We start from the raw sequence: 16,720 nt of genomic DNA on the forward strand, positions 1-16,720 counted from the left end.
AACCATTTATATGTTGAGGTAACCACTCAGAAGATTTTGTAACAGTTAATTAGTGAATAGTTATGTAAAGGACAAAGAAGTCTTTGCATTCCTCTCATAACATTGAAGCATTACTAAATATTTATATATTAAATTAGTCAAAGGAATCAAAGGGACTCCATGTTCTTCAAAGTCACTTGCTGTAATCAGGTTCCCTTCCTAACTGGCTCACATGATTCCAAATATACCACAAGGTCAGAAATTTTTTACATTCTTTGATTAATGCTGAGAGCTGCAGCATGTTTAGACAGGGTCAGGACCTGGGCAACATTTAATCAAATTTCTCTGCTGCCTGTCCCAGTGGAGCTTGGAGAGAAGAAGTCTCTCTTTGCGAGGCTGCACTTCAAATTTCCAATTGTTTACACGCTGTTAAGTAATTATTTCACTCCTGAACCTAGCCTTCAAGAGACACTGACCTCCTCGGAGAAAATTAGCGCTTACTCAGCTGCGTGTAATCTAGTTTTTTTCTTTTGTGAAAGTGAGGGCTCAGCTCAAACAGCTCTCTGTGTATATTTAATGTATAGGTCTGTGTTAATGATCTCTTTAATTGTGTGCTTATTTGTCATACACGGAAGGCTCTTCTCCCTATTTGCTGATGTCATCATTTTACACTGCAATATCAACCTTTTTTTTCCCCTTTGTGTGAAGTTCCCATTACCCTTGTGGTTGCACAAATTACTCAATATTTGTTCAAGAGTTTCAATAACACGCTGATCCTCAATGTGTCTCATCTCCAGGGCAAAGAGCAGAAATGAATACCAAGCAAGAAAGAATTACGGTTTCTTTCTTTATAAAAACACTTAATGTTTTGTCTTGATAAAGAAAAAAAATTATACTACAAATAGAGATTAAAAAGTGCCAAGTTTAAGGCAGTAACACTAATATTTAAAGACAGCTTAAAGTTTTAAGTGGAGCACTTGTTCTGAATTGGATCCCCATTCAATATGTTCCTTCATTTTCTGTTTTCATGAAGATAATTTACCATATACATTTAACCAACCATAAGTTGTAAGTGCATTTTGTGGCAATTCACTCCACACAGATGCATATTATTTTTTAGGCATTAAACTAGTACCCCTGGACCTCAGTAAGTAGAGAAAAAAAATCAAAGCAAATTGGATATTTAAGTGTCAGACTAATTCTATTGGGTACCAACTTCAGCTGTAAGTCAGAAGGCAAGGTTGACACTTCAAGCTATGGTGACAGAGTGCTGCATCATTGGAGGTTTTACCCTTTAGATGGGATATTAAACTAAACCACCATCTGCTAAACCATCTTGGTAAAGTGAATGCAGTGGGTATAAGCCATGGGGACAATTATCCAGCAACTAACCACAACCTTGATAAGTTATATGTTTTAGGTGGACAAACAGGTAAGGGGCCAAGAAGGAAGTAGACTAGCCAGATATTGTCCTAGATCACAAAGAAACCAAATTACCTTATTTTTGTTGGTTTGTTCCTGTATCATCAAGCATGACATCATGACCACCATAGAGCCAGGTACTATAGCAACCATGTACTCTTGAGTACAACTAACAAACAACTACAACCATCATTAGAACTACAGACAAACCACCATCATGTGCCAACATGCAAAATTCCTATGGTGACATACATGGATAGAATAGGGCACTGCTGATTACCCTAGAAGAATCTTGTGCCCAAAATAGTTGTGAACGCAACACAACAAATAACTTTCAATGGTGAACCCTGGCTAAAGACCACAGTGAGAATGTCCTGTTCCAAACTTCTTCATGCTAGCCAGCATTCAAAGTTCTGCCTCCAAGGTCATCTGGCCTGGATGTCATGATCAATAGAAGGATCCAGCATCTCCACAACTATGCAGCCAAACATGTGTGGAGCTGAACACAGAGAGCCCATAAAGAAGCATCACCATCAAAATGTCTGATTGGCTACCCTGTCTTACCCATGTACGTAATCATGTTAGTCTTGAACATTGGCTGTTAAGGGAGTGGGAGGTGGAAGAGTGGTGGGCATTAGTTGATGTGGAAAAAATAGCTCTCACATATAACCAACATCACAAAAAAATGGTTATTCATTTCAGTATTACTTAAGAAAAGTTATTGCTAGGAATCCATTTTGATAATGAACTAACTTCAATTTAAGTGAGTAATTTTCTTTTTGTCTTACATCCCCTCATCTGTGCTTAGATTGCAAAGTATAGTTATGTTGGAGAGCACGAGGGATCCCACTGATGTGGTCAATAGTTATCCCTTTGCCTACACACAAAACAGATTATCTAATCATTACCACTGCTGTTAGTGAGAGTTTCCTGAATGCCAATTGGCTGCTGCTTTCATATATTACAACACTTTAAAATAACTTTAATGAGTGAGGTTGGATTGAGGTGGTCCCTAGGGCATGAAAGTTAACACTAAAAACAAGAATTTACTTTCTTTCAGTGAAATATAGTAAATATTTTGTGCAATTCCAAAAAAATGTGGTATTTGTTTTCTCTTCAGCTTTGCAATGTTGAATTTTTTTTGGTCTCTCCTACTCTTAAATTCTATATTGTTACAGTAACTTCATATTCACAGTAAGTCATTTTAAAAGCAATTATATGACAGGAAATGTATTCCTGGTTTGAAAGTTACAAGGAAAGTTGATACAGAATGAGTTAGATTGGGATGGGAGTTCCTTCAGATGTCTGCATTAAATGAATAATGACATAGAGCATTCAAACCTCTGAAGCAAACACCCATTTCAGAACCTGCATGCATTAAAATCTGCTCATCCCAAACCAAAACAGCTAAGTATGGTACCTTTATTAAATTAGAGGCATTTTATTCTGCAGTTCAACTCACTCCTATCACTGTTCTAAAGGATGCAAATTTGCTGTAAGCAATCAAAATTTATATTTTTTTCTATTAGAGAATGCCTTCACTCAGTTTGACATTTGCTTAAATGAGAATGAGAAAGGTGGCTCCTCCAGTGACTTACCAAAATCATTCAGTTATTAGCTAAAGCATACAAATCCGAATCATTCCATGTTCAATGTCTGTCCTCAGCTGGCCCAGCAAAGGAGTACTAAGCATCTCATGGGCAAGGGCTAATTTTTCAGCCAGGCTTCCTGCACCTAACAGCCATCCAGAAATCCCTGCTTGACATGCATGAAAGAGGACTAGTTTGGGCCTGGTTGTGATGCCTACTGTAGTCAGATAGCCAGTCATCTCTTGCAGTCAGTGCTTACAGATAATACTTATATGTGACTAAGGGGCAAAGTATTGTAAGTAAATGATTGCACTTGAAGCTGCAGACCAGCAAGGGCTTGAAATAGGGAGGCAAGGAGGAAAATTGTAACAAGATACATTTGATTCCCATGCAGCATTAGAGTACCTCCTAGTGGGTCAACTCAATACTACCACAATGGTCATCAAGCTCACCCTTCTTAAATGAAAAGTATGTGCATCACATGAGTGGGTCAAAAACTAAGAAATAAAAAGTGGGTTGATATAAATAAATGGAATCTCACTTTACGGTTAAATTCTCCCTGATTCCTCTTTCAGTTACCACTTATTATACTGCAATTGAGCATCAGCTGGAAGTGACCTGTTGATCTCAGGTCAATTCTTATATTACTGTTGGCATTAATAATAACACTATTCTGCATTCCTGTAGATTTATAACATTCCTCAAACAATATATTATTGTTTGAGTAATGTTATAAATCCACAGAAAATAGAACAGTTTACAACAAGCTTGTATTCATTAAATATTTTGATTCGAGCTTGAAAGTTTATTCACTCTGTGGTTGGTATAGTTACACAAGGACAAAAGTAAAAATGTTACTGAGCATTAAAAGTCAATGCACTAGGAAACGCACGGTGTAATGTACAATTATATTAACTCAGTTTGTATCTTCCTCCTTTACCTTTGATAGAAACAAGTCAATTATTAATTGCCATGCTTGAAATGCATTCCATAAAAACAATCTCACACATGTTCACTCCAGGATTAATTCACTAAATCCTTTCATTACATTAGAAGCAAAGAACTATACAGTGCTTGGATTACTTTTCAGGTGCAAGCAAACACAGTAGCCAAATATGCACAGGACCATCTCCAAATAGTAAATGAGATACATTGATTGTTTTTAGTAGAGTAAATAGAGAGAAACTGTTTCCAGTGGGAAAAGGTTGGGCAACCAAAGAAAGCAGATTTAAGTTGAAGGGCAAGAGAATCAGCAGAGGTATTTTATGCAGCAAGTTGTGATCTGCAGTGCTCTGCTTGAAAGAGTGTTAGATGAAGATTCAATAATAACATTCAAAAGAGAAATGGATAGGTCCTTGAAGGGGAATTCTATTTAAGCTATAGGAAACAGCAAGGATTGGGTATTAATTGGACAGCTCTACCAAAGAAATGTAACAAATGTGATGGGCCGAATGGCGCCTTCAATTCTGAATCATTCTATAATTCTACATTAAGTTGGTGGTGCTGATTAATGGTTAGAGGCCAGTTGGGGTATCTGAAAGCCATCCTGCCCAACAATATAATTAATATTATAACCAACCAGTCCAAAAAGACCTGCATTTCCATAAAAGCAGATATGATAGAGAGTAAATCATATGGTTTTAAATGTTTCAACTCATGTCAACTATTTAAAGTCAGTTGGTCAGATGTAATACTGATGGATGCTGTAATCCACAACACAACACAATAGAATGGAAGATTTGAAGTTCAATAATTATCAGGGCACTGTATAACATCAGAAAGCAAGTTTTCAGGCAGGAGAGTTGCTACCTTTGGCTTCGGCTTCTAGTCATTCCCACCAGGAGACTGCCAGAAACACCCACCATCAAATTTCCACTGGGGCCATCCTTCTGTGCTCATTGTCTCTGAAAGAAACCCTAATTTTGCATGAATAGAACATCATGCTGAATATTCTCTTCAGATCTGCATGATAGTTAAACTGCTTACTTAACTCACAAATTAAAAGGGCAAAAGATTTTTTGAAAATTTATTTCAGATTGATTGCTATAAAGACTGCTGATGCACATTTTCTATCTCCTTGAGTTCCCAGTGCTAGGTCTGTTATGGGCCCACATTTCTTTCTGAATATGTAATTAGGGCCAGCAATGGCAAGATCCCAAGAAGCTGGCCCAGGGGACAACATGCTCCCATACATTACTGCGGGCATCAGAAAAAATTAAGCTTAAGTATCAACTCCGTATCCGCATGGGAAAATTGTGTTTACAGTTATACAGAATAAAATCTGTGAATGAGGGACATGTGAAATAATGGCAGAAATTCTGCAGAAAGCATTCAAAAGTAGAGACAAACTAACAATTGTGGTGGATACCTTTGTCAAACCCAAAATAGTAATTTGCCCTTTTTCTTTTATTACAGATGCTTAGTGTATATCTAGCAGTTTTTTTATTTATTTCAGTAACACTAATTGAGTAAACAAGAACATACTGATATAGATACTTGAAGGATTTTTTTTAGTTAAATTCTATTTGTTTCTTTTGGAATAATTCAGCCAATCTCTCAACTAACAGTGGAGAGGGACAAAAAAATTTTAAGCACAGCTTACGTTATGTGCAACTTCAGAAACCTGGTTTAAAAACACCCTGCACCAGAATCTAGCCTCTCTCTCATAGCTGGCCATGCACCCAGGGTACATTAATGGCCTTTGTGGTTTCCACTACTTGTGCTTATTTGTAAGCTTTCAAAATGACTCTAAAACTCAGCTGCTTTTTGTGGGAGAGGGGGCAACAACAATTTTTAAAACTTTTTGAATATAATATTTTAATTTACTATGAAACCAACTACTATACCTCAATATAACCAGCAAATGGGACTCTATTCATTTTAAAGGATATTTATAATAATTTAGTAACAAGTTAGCCACAGATGACAGATTTGCATTGTGATTTAAAATGTTAATTTTTTGTGATTTAATCCATTTTCAGATATATTAATCAAAGTGCACCAAGTTACTACTAGACATTATACTTTTTTTAAAAACTGCCTAGTTGTGTTGTTTCATGATAAATTCCAGGTTTGGGACATGACAGTGAATTTGATTGGAAGTGTAAGGAAAAAATAATAATTCTCAAAATGGATGCAGTATGTATCAAGTCTGCAGGTAGAACCCAAATAGAAACTCTAGCTCTAGTTTCTGTTGTGATGGATTAATGAATGTTACTTTTTGGTTGAAGTTTATCAATCTTTTGCTCATAGCAGCAGCTCTCCTATTTTGATTATACTCATATTGTTACCACAAACTTAACCGCTGAACCCTTGACCTCAGTGGGGGGGAAAGTTCCATGCACTTTGTAGTGCGAGTGCAACTGACAGTTACAAAGACATAGGTTTGATGAATATAATCCTTTGTAATTAAATATCTCATTGACTCTGACCAACAGCAAAGTTCAAAGTCAAAATGAACCAGTCTGAAGATTTTTGTATAATTATTACCTTATTGACTGACACAGACAAGGACATTGTTCCAACTGCCCTGAAACCATCATTGTTCCAACAAGTCTAAAAAAGTAAGGCTGCATTGAACTTCCTTCTCCTGAGAGATGCTGTTGCTGATTAATGCATTCCTGGATGTTTGTCATCAATACCAAGTTATTCCATCTAATGACACCACAGTTAAAACTGGCCATTTCAAATAATGAAATTCTGTTCATAATTGAACAAGAGAAAGAAGTTAATAACACATCGGATGTTGTGGAGCTATCATTGAGTACCAAACAAAACTACATCAACTTCAAAGCATTCATCTAACATCCCCTGATGTGGCCAATGCTCTTTAAAAACCAGCTGGCTCCAGACTTTTCATTCACTTGAATTTGTCTAAAATGCCTGTTAGCTGCAGTTTGTTGTCTTCATTGACAAATGTATTATTTTAGATTCAATATTAGATTTGTCATACTGTTTTTCACCACAACATGGATTGGTAAGTGACAAAATAGCAGTAGCAATAATTTTTGGTGTGCTAAACACTGTGCCAGAGGTTTGACCATGAATTTCTGGTTGTGAATCACCCTTGCTTCCCTTTGGAAGGTTGCATGTAAACTGAATCATGTTGTTCCATTTGTCAGTGGTTACTCCCAGAACAACTGTATTTTCTTGACTCTGCACTGGAAATGACTCTTGCATAAGGTGAGTCCCTTGAATTATCTTTGTAAACAGGCACATCTTCACACATAACTGACCACCTGCAATAATTTTGCTCCAGGTCATGGACTCCTAATTCCCCTCCCCATTCCCTAGCTCCTGATTATTTCCCTGAATCCCAATCCTATTCTCAGCCAAGTTCCTGATCTCAAACCCCCAAGCATCCATCCCAAGTTCCAACCCACACTCCGTCCCTGAGACACTGACCGCCTTCTGAACCCTAACCAATCATCTGCTCTCCCACCTCCTCACCAGGATCTCTAGCCTCTAAAGCTCCAATCACTCAACCCAGCCACATGTCCTCACCACACCCCCCCCCCACCCGTCCATGATCAACGACGTCCCCATCCCACCTTCCTCCAAGGCTCCCCCAGGACTCCAGTCAGCATCTAAGCTGCCCACAAACCCTCATCAGCTGCCATTTTTACCAATGCTATTGGATCCTGACTGATTCTAGGAAAACCAGTTCTCCCTATTGGTCATAGCAGGCTGTACAGTTTTGACTGCAGTACCTTTTGCATCTCAATGTTGTCCTGAAGCTTCCAGCATGGCCAAGTATTAGAATGGGGCATGGTCCACTATCTAGGCTTTGGAAATAGACCAATTCTTTCTTATTGCTTTTGTATTTAAAAAGTAGTTTCCAAAAATATTAACAACAGCTCTGCCCTCCTGATGGAAGATAGGCAAGCAGGCAGTTAAAATCAACTAGGAAACAACATCTGCATTCTGGTGTATTGCTGACATTCGACTGTTCTTCACAGCAACGGGAAGTGGAATCCATCAGAAACTAACCGGGTTTTTCTTTAGATACATAGATAAAGGTCCAATGACCAATTATCTGAACAACAGTCCAATTAGTGAAATTATGATGTGTTTTCCAACTGCTGAACAGGGCAGCACAGTGGTGCAGCAATTAGAGCAGCTGTCTCATAGATCAAGCAATGTGGGTTCAATCCCCACCTCCACAGCTGTCTGTGTGGAGTTTGCAAGTTCTCCCTGAAACTATGTGGGTTTCCTCCAGGTGCTCCGGTTTCCTACCACATCCCAAAGACATGGATTGGTAAATTAATTGGGTACTGTAAATTATCCCTAATGGGGGAGTGATAGAATGTGGTGAGAGTTGAGAATGTGGGGAGAATAGATTAAGGGTCAAATTAATGGAGGAATAGGGTTGCTCTGTGAGCCAACATGAATTTGAGGGGCCAAATGGTCTCTTTCTACGTTATAAGGAAATATGGAAATCTAGGAATTGTAATATTGAGTAGGTTAAAAAATAATAAAGACCAGATATTAAAGTAGTTAAGTCACCAGGTCTGAATGGGATGTACCCTAAGTATGTAGAACATAGAACACAGTACAGCACAGGAACAGGCCCTTCAGCCCACTAGGTTAAGGCAAACTAATTAGGCTAATGATGCCTGATTAAACTAATCCCTTCTTCCTGCATACAGTCCATTTCCTCACACGTGTGAGGAAAAGGCAGCAGTTATTCCATGTCGTGGGCCTAATCCGGGAAGATTACATCTGCTCATTTTGCAAAGAAGGTCTATACCCAATAACTAAGAGAAGTAGGAGCTGAAGCTACATAACTTCTAAGCATAATCTTTAAATACTCCTTAGATATTGTTTATGGTCCTATATTATTGCAATGTTACATCCTTGTTAAAAAAAGATAAACCCTGGAATTACAAACCAGTAAATTTAAAACTGGTTATGGGGAGGCTTCTGAAAACAATAATTAGGAAGAAAATTATGTCATCTGAGCAAGGCATGGATTAATAAAGGAATCATAAAATTATGGTTAACTAATGAGTTTGTAATGAGGTAACAGAGATAGTTAAAGGGAGCAATACAGTTCAAGTTTTGTATAAAATTTTGTTCAAAAGGCATTGGACAGAATAGCATATAATAAGCTTGTCAGCAAAATTGAAACTCATGGAATCAAGGGGCAGAGGTGGCTGAGATATGTAACTGGCAAGGAGGGAAGAAACAGAGATTCCTTATGAAAGACTCAGGAAGGCAGGTAGTGGTATTTCTTCTGGTCAATTCTGGTCCCATTCACTAAAACAGGCAATTTCATCTGCAGAATGGGGAAGGTAATGGTTATTTTAAAACCTAGTTTACCTTAGCTTTGTATTTTAATAATTGCTAGGTTTCTCATGAGATATTTTAAAATCTTTTTAAATGTATTAATTTTTTTAAATATTCACATTAATTTTAGTCAGACATTTAAAAATCGTTACATTCCTTGATAGCTTTGACTGAAGAGAAATTTCTGCCCCAAGATTTGTTTTCCATCAATGGCACAGTGGAACAGCTACTAGAACTGCTGCCTCACAGCTCCAGGGACCCAGGTTCAATCCTGACCTCAGTACTGTCAATGTGGAATTTGTACATTTTCCCTGTGGTTGTGTGGGTTTTCAACAGGTGCTCTAGTTTCATCCTGAATCCCAAAAGTGCAGGTTGGTAGGTTAATTGACTGCTGTAAATTACCTTTATTACGTAGATGAGTGGTAGAATCTGGGGAGAGTTGATGGGAATGTGGAGAGGATAAAATGGATTGGGATAGGATTAGTGCTTGATGCTCAGCACAGTGGGCCGAAGGGCCTGTTTCTGTGCTGTATGATTCTATGACTCCATGGTTTTCAGAGCATTTCAAGGGTGCAGCATCAGGACCCAAGACCTACTCACCACTGAGGCCTCACTACATCTCACAAGGTGGTTTCAGGATCCAGATGTCACGGGAGATTCCACCCACAGTATACGAGGAAAAGGCAGCAGCTGTTCCATGTGGTGGGTCTGGTCCAAGAAGATTACATCCACTCATTTTGCAAAGAAGGTCTGCACCCAAAAAGGCTTAAACATGCATTTTACTTTTAATTTTAAACCTTCTACTGAGTGGCCAAGGATAATTCCCCTATATTCCATTATCAAGATTTGGGCCTCCTTTGTCTTGGATCTCACCCTTTTTTGAATATGAGACATTTACAAAGGTAGCAGCAGGCAGTAGAACATCTAAGCTTTGGAATACACCAGTCCGTACTTATTAGTTTTGTATTTAAAAAGTAATTTCCAATAATATTGACTACAGCTCTACCTGCCTGATGGAAAATGGGCAAGCAGGCAGCTAATATCAACTGGGCCCATTGCTACGAGGAACAGTTGGACAATAGCAAGGCAGCAGAATGCCAGTGTTAAGTCACCACAAGCAGTAGCTCCCTAAAAATATGGCAGAAATGCATTTTTATTTGGGTTCAATTAGTGTGATATCATGATATTTTAATCAAATATATTCCAACAATATTCAATCTACCACAGGTGCATGTAAGAAAATCATATACATTTTGAAGCCTGCCCCAAGTGGGTGACTCTCTGGTTATGCGGTGTTGCCCAGATTTCATCTCACATTTGAGCTTCAGATTTTTAACAATGGTGAGTGCTGGAGAAGCAGCACAGATTTTGACATTGTCCCTCTGAGACCCCAGAAATACCTCCCAAATTTGCCAGCCAGCAACTGGCTTATGTTACACAACCCACTGGAAATATAATTGTTTTTGGGAGCCACTTTCGCTTCAGCCTGGGAAGGATCTCTGGTTGCTTTCAACTGAATGGCAGCATGATGCTCTCCCTGCTTCCTGCTGACAGATGGAGGCATAGACAATTAAAGTATCTATGTCAATGCTTCCACCCTGCAAGTTGAGAATTACTGTCTGTGATAAAAGTCAGCAGTCATACTATTTCATCACCCATAGCAGCTGTAGAGGAAAGACCCTGCAATTGTACTGCTTAAGAAAATGATTACCTAGTTGTCCCTGTAAAGCATCTTATCAGGAGAAGTTTTAATCAGTTTTCTATTAATTTATTTTTGCCTGCTATTTTAACAATGATTTAAAACCCATTAAGCACTATAAATTGCCCACCATAATTTCTAAGCCTTAAGTTTAACTAAGTTATAATTGGTTTATAATGAAAGCTTTGTATGGCATTTTTTTCTTTAATTTTACTCAGTGTTCTAGCAATGAATCAGGCCCTGTCTTCAGGTCCAAGCTCAATGCCTGCTGCTGTCAGTGATGGACGCCCTCCACAAACTGTTCAACATGACAAAGGCATGAGGGCAGGCACAGTAGTGTACCGGTTAGCGTAACGCTATTACAGCGCCAATGACCCGGGTTCAATTCCCGCCACTGTCCGTAAGGAGTTTGTACATTCTCCCCGTGTCTGCATGGGTTTCCCCCGGGTGCTCCGGTTTCCTCCCACATTCCAAAGACGTACGGGATAGGAAGATGCGGGCATGTTATATTGGTGTCAGAAGTGTTGCGACACTTGCGGGTAGCCCGCAGATCACTCTACTCAAAGATACATTTCACTGTGTGTTTCTATGTACATGTGACTAATAAAGATATCTTATCTTATCTTATCTTATCTTATCTTATAAAAAGACAAGACTGACAAGTGCTTGGCTAGCTATTAGCAGTCCTCAGTCAGGTCCTGGGGAGGGACTAATATTTTGGGATAACAGACTCCTACTGATCTAGGGTCCACAGAATGGATTTTTAAGTACACAAGCCAAGAAATTGGAAGCAACTATTTGGATATATTGAATTGTCCATGGATGGGGAACCAATGAATACTATATCCGGGAATGTCCCACTGAAAGATTTAGTAGCATAGAAAGCCCAAGGAAATGAGTGAATGAACAGGTACAGCACTATTAGGATGTCCACCACCGTGGAGACAGGCTGGGATGACAGTTTAGTAGAGGGGCTGGACTAGCGATTGGAAAAGTAGATATGCTGACAGGCTGGTAGAGAGATTTGGCTGGCAGATTGATGGAAGGGTGAGGATGCCAGGCTTGAGCTGCCTGGGATCGGTAGATTTTATGGGGATTGGTGTGGTTTTAGAGTTGGGAGTGTGAGATCAAACTTGGAGGGGAGCAGAAAGACAATGTTTAAACAACCTGATGTGATTCCCAGTTTGGATTGCAGATACTGGGATGTGCTCAGTCAGATCTCCTCTGAGTAACGTCTTACATGCAATGTGGGGGCCTGTTTCTGGCTAAATGATCTATGCAGTCTTTGCGCTGCCCACGTGTGGACGAAAATCCAAGATGTGGCATCCAGCTATTCAATGCCCGTTGCTGGGACACCACTGAACAAGATCAGCCTCCTCTGCCCATTAGCGTGAGATGCATGGGCCCAGAGAAAAACCATATGCTCAGTTGGTGCAGTCCATAGCAAGCCTCAAATTTTCAATTATGTTCTATTCTTCACTGAACCTAAGTCACGTAGCAAATAAAACTGGTGATGCTTGTGATCCAATTTCTAGGTGGCAAACTTCTTCAGATTTCTTTCTGGATCCCAGGATCCTTAGTCCTTATTGACAACTAATTTCTCAACCAGGCTCTTCAACAAGCAGTAGCGCTCTTAATAAAATTGATAGGAACCTCACCCCTCTCACTTGTCGACCTTCTGCAATGCCATATCTGGAAACCTTAGTCCTCGGCTGACTCTGAGACACATCAGATTGTAGGTTCCAACTGGACACATGGACACCTGCTGTATATCTGCCACTCTGATGATTGAGACTTCCATACCTGCAGTAATCCAGAGTTCATTCTAATATCTTTGGAGTCCCAGTAATGCAGATTCCTGGACTTGATCCTGGGTCACATCCTGAGAGTTTGTAGGTATGATGCCTAACCCCTTCAGAAGATTGTTGCTTCTCAAGTTATCCTCCACTCAGCACAGTGGCACAGTTGATAGAGCTGCTGCCTTGCAGTACCAGAGACCTGGGTTCAATCCTAACCTCAGGTGCAGTCCATGTGGAGTTTGCACATTCTCCCTGTGACCACGTGGGTTTCCTCTGAATGCTCTGGTCCCCTCACACATGCCAAAGATTGCAGATTGGCAAATTAATTGGCCACTGTAAATTGCCCCTGGTGTAGATGTATGGTAGAATTAGATGGGAGCTGATGGGAATGTGTGAAGAATAAAAATGTGTTACGGTAGGAATAATGTAAAAATGATTGGCACAAATGTGGTGTGCCAAAGAATCTGCTTCTCTGCTGTATGACTCTATGACTCAATGTTGCTAAAACACTTTACTTGGCCATGATCACATTGCTTTACACAGCTGCTTCGTGTGCAGAAAATGGGTGCCACACTTTCAGCGTTAAACCAGCAGCTACATTTTCCCATTTGCTGTAATGCACATCGGAACACCCAAGAGTGAGGCTCAAAGCGCTCCATAAATCCACACCCTCTGCTACCAGCAAATTCAGTATATTTGCAAATAAACAAGAAATTATGTTCCACAAAAACAGATTCAGGAAAAAAAATACAAAATAATTGCAGAATCCTGCATTCAGTGTTTTATAAAAGCTGAAGAAAAATAATAAAGAGGAATCCTGCATATGGGGAAAAATTTGCTGATGGTGAATCTGATAAAATATAAGCCTGGGATTATGTTCCATCCTGTCAACTCATCCAGAACATCAGTTTGTTGCTATATGTGAGTGACACTGATCTGTAGGGAGTAACAAGGCTTTAGCTGACCTGATGCAGAAATTACATTTTGTGACCTTAGAGGAATCGTCAAAGTTACTCATGGCCATACATCACTATTGGAATAACAAATTATGAAATACACCCCACTGCTGCATGCCATTGAGCAATGCTTTGGGAGAACTGTTAGTCAATATAAAAGGTCTAATGTCTTAGATTCATTTATACCTTATCAGTCCTATCCCAGTGGTAGCACTACTCTCTCTTGGCATAAGATCATAGGGTAAAGCCTGCTCCAGAGACTAATGTAGTCCACACTAACACTGTTGGTGGTAAGACTGTAAGTCCTAGATTTTTGGATGAGACCTTAAAGTGAAGTGCTGTGGATTCCCCAAGTGAATAGCAGATCCCACACCATCATTCAAGAGAAATTTTTCAGTGCCTTTGTTAACATTTACAACTTGATCTTCACAAAAGCAAGTTATCTGGTTGTTTTTCTCCAGCTGCCTATTAGTGCTTCCAGTGTGCATTTGATCTGCTATATTTCTCTTCATTAGAACAGTGACTACACTTAAAAAATACTTATTTGCCTTTCAAGCACTTTGTGACACATAACGTGTTCTATGAAAGTTCTTCCTTCCCCAGCTACTTCTACCCAAAGGTCTCAGAACAAAAACAAGACCTGAAAAACATAAAATCAAAGACTTCCTACGTTATAAAAAACTCTCCATGTCTCACTTACAAAAAAATTCAACTAATTATAAACAAATCAAAAGAAAGAAATTCGGAGAAGTAAGCAAAATGTCAACAATTATTTTTTTCTGCATGACTGTTATTCACAAGTATGATGTGTCACAAATCCAGCTAAAATGTTCTCCTTACTGTTTTAGTTGTCATTTTTCAAATTTATGAGTAAATATATATAAATATTACACAACCAACAATATAATGTTATAATATGTGTATATGGGAGTGGGTGTATAAAAAATCTTTCATGCAAGTCATAATTTTTCAGCCTGCTCTCATAGAAATGCAATACCCAAAGTGTATTATGGCAGTCAGTCTAAATCCTCACAAATAACAACTGCGAAGGAGTGGAGAAGTAAAAATTGTTTTGGGATTTTAATAGTTTTAATCCAGAATGGTGTTATTTTGAATGTTTTATTGCATGACCAGTGGAAATAGATGTTGGAAGTAGAGCAATAGGGGATGTTAACAGGATGTCCTATTGTTGAACTCGGTATGGCAGGAGCATTATTCCATTACCATTGTAACTGGTGGCTTTACATTGCAAAAAGTCTTCATTATGTGGACTGTGGCATGAGCTACAAGAACTATTAATGCACTATGAGAAACTCAAGGCGTGGGGAGAGGTTGCTAAAGACTCCAGGGAGAGAGAGATGGCAAAGATACATATTTGATGGTTTTAAGCCAGTGAAGCAAACAGATGGCCTTTTCTCATGTGGAATATGAAACTACTGGAATAAAACATCTTGAGGAGAGAAAATTAATGGTTACTCACACGTTTTGTAAATGTAAAATAAATAATATTGTAATTATTATGGGGTTGATTTTTCTTGAAATCATATGCAAGATACATTATTTCCTCTGCACAAATCAGAGGGAAAAATGTCAGAGACCATTCTGATGAGTATTCTACTCTCTCTGGGAGCCCAATTGAATAGCCCTTGAGAATGGGCACAGGAATGATCAACCCATGCCTGATGCAGGACACACAATAACCTTTTGCTATCTGCTCATTGCCATGACTGCACCATATACCGGCAAAAATAATGTTGCTCACAGGCAGCCTTCCACAGCAAGCAGCCCAATATTAAGTGATCAGCACCATTTAAAGGGTGTTTGCTGCAGGCAGAAAAAGACAGCATCATAGGGCTATGATGTCCATCAATGTTGAACACTGCACTGAAGAGCTTGGTAGGTGAGGTACAATACAAGATTGATGCAATCTACCTGAAGGACAGCAGGAGACCTCCAAAAAAACTCTGCAAAGGCAAGGGAAGGAGATAATATGGTAGCCAAAGCCAGAAGTCAAGCCCAAAGGAACTAGAAGAAATGCTGCAAAGTATAATGACCTCATACAAGTGGTCAGGGTCACCTTCCAATGCTGTACCACACCAACTGCAATAGGCAGGCTGTGCTTGATGCACCACACCCATATTATTCACCTATTAAAAGTGTCAATCTAACTGAATTCATTTGTGCTATTGTATCCTCACAAGCTGCATGAATTGCCTGCCATTCCACCAATGAAAGGCATATCACTCACATATATTGTGTGTCATTCACAAATATACTTTCCATTCTCTTGCATGACAATGCTGAACATATAAAGAGGCATCAGAAGCTAACAGTCAAAGAAAGACAAAGCAACCTCACCTTGTTAATACAGAGGAGACAAAACTTGCCATATTTGACAAAAGGTCATCAATGTTATTGTGGTCACCACCAACATAGAAGATGGTGATATTCATGCACAGAACCCTCTCTTTACCTTCCACTTTTGAACTCATCTCAGAGTCATTTCTCATTTAAAAGCTGCAGTGTTAAAATGCACCTTTTGCTTTCTCCTGTGTGTGCAACAACATCTTTTTCCATGTCCAGCCATCCAAGACTCATGGCTCTCCTCACCACATCCCTACACTTCTATCTTTCTTCCATTAAATATCCAAGAGCTACAACCTGGCTAGGTGGAGACTGAAGAACAAGAAACATTATTCAAGTTAACACTCCCAGCCACCTCCACCCTTTCAGGTTCTTTCACCCTTCATAATTTAGAGGTAGTTTAAGGGCAAGGTTGAAAGACATTGGGTATGAGTCACCTCCAGCCAGAGCAAGCAGAAAAGAGAAAACAGGTGCCAGTTCCCAGGGGAGGGAGAGGGGAAAGTGCATAACAAGTTCGGATGGAGAAGATTCAGGTGAGGACTTCCAGAAGAAAGAAGATAATTAAATGCTTGTTTTTTTTTTAAACAGGCCTGCCAGTCATGACCAATGCCATTAACACACATG

The 16,720-nt window shown here is 39.2% G+C and overlaps 1 protein-coding gene across 4 annotated transcripts in view; it reads right to left on the reverse strand.

Moving 5' to 3' along the window:
- dacha (dachshund a) overlaps positions 1-16,720 on the reverse strand; it is a 294,607-nt gene that overhangs the window by 262,624 nt on the left and 15,263 nt on the right. The window lies entirely within an intron of this gene.

The sequence above is a fragment of the Pristis pectinata genome, chromosome 8 (genome assembly GCF_009764475.1).
Source record: "Pristis pectinata isolate sPriPec2 chromosome 8, sPriPec2.1.pri, whole genome shotgun sequence".
NCBI lineage: Eukaryota > Metazoa > Chordata > Chondrichthyes > Rhinopristiformes > Pristidae > Pristis > Pristis pectinata.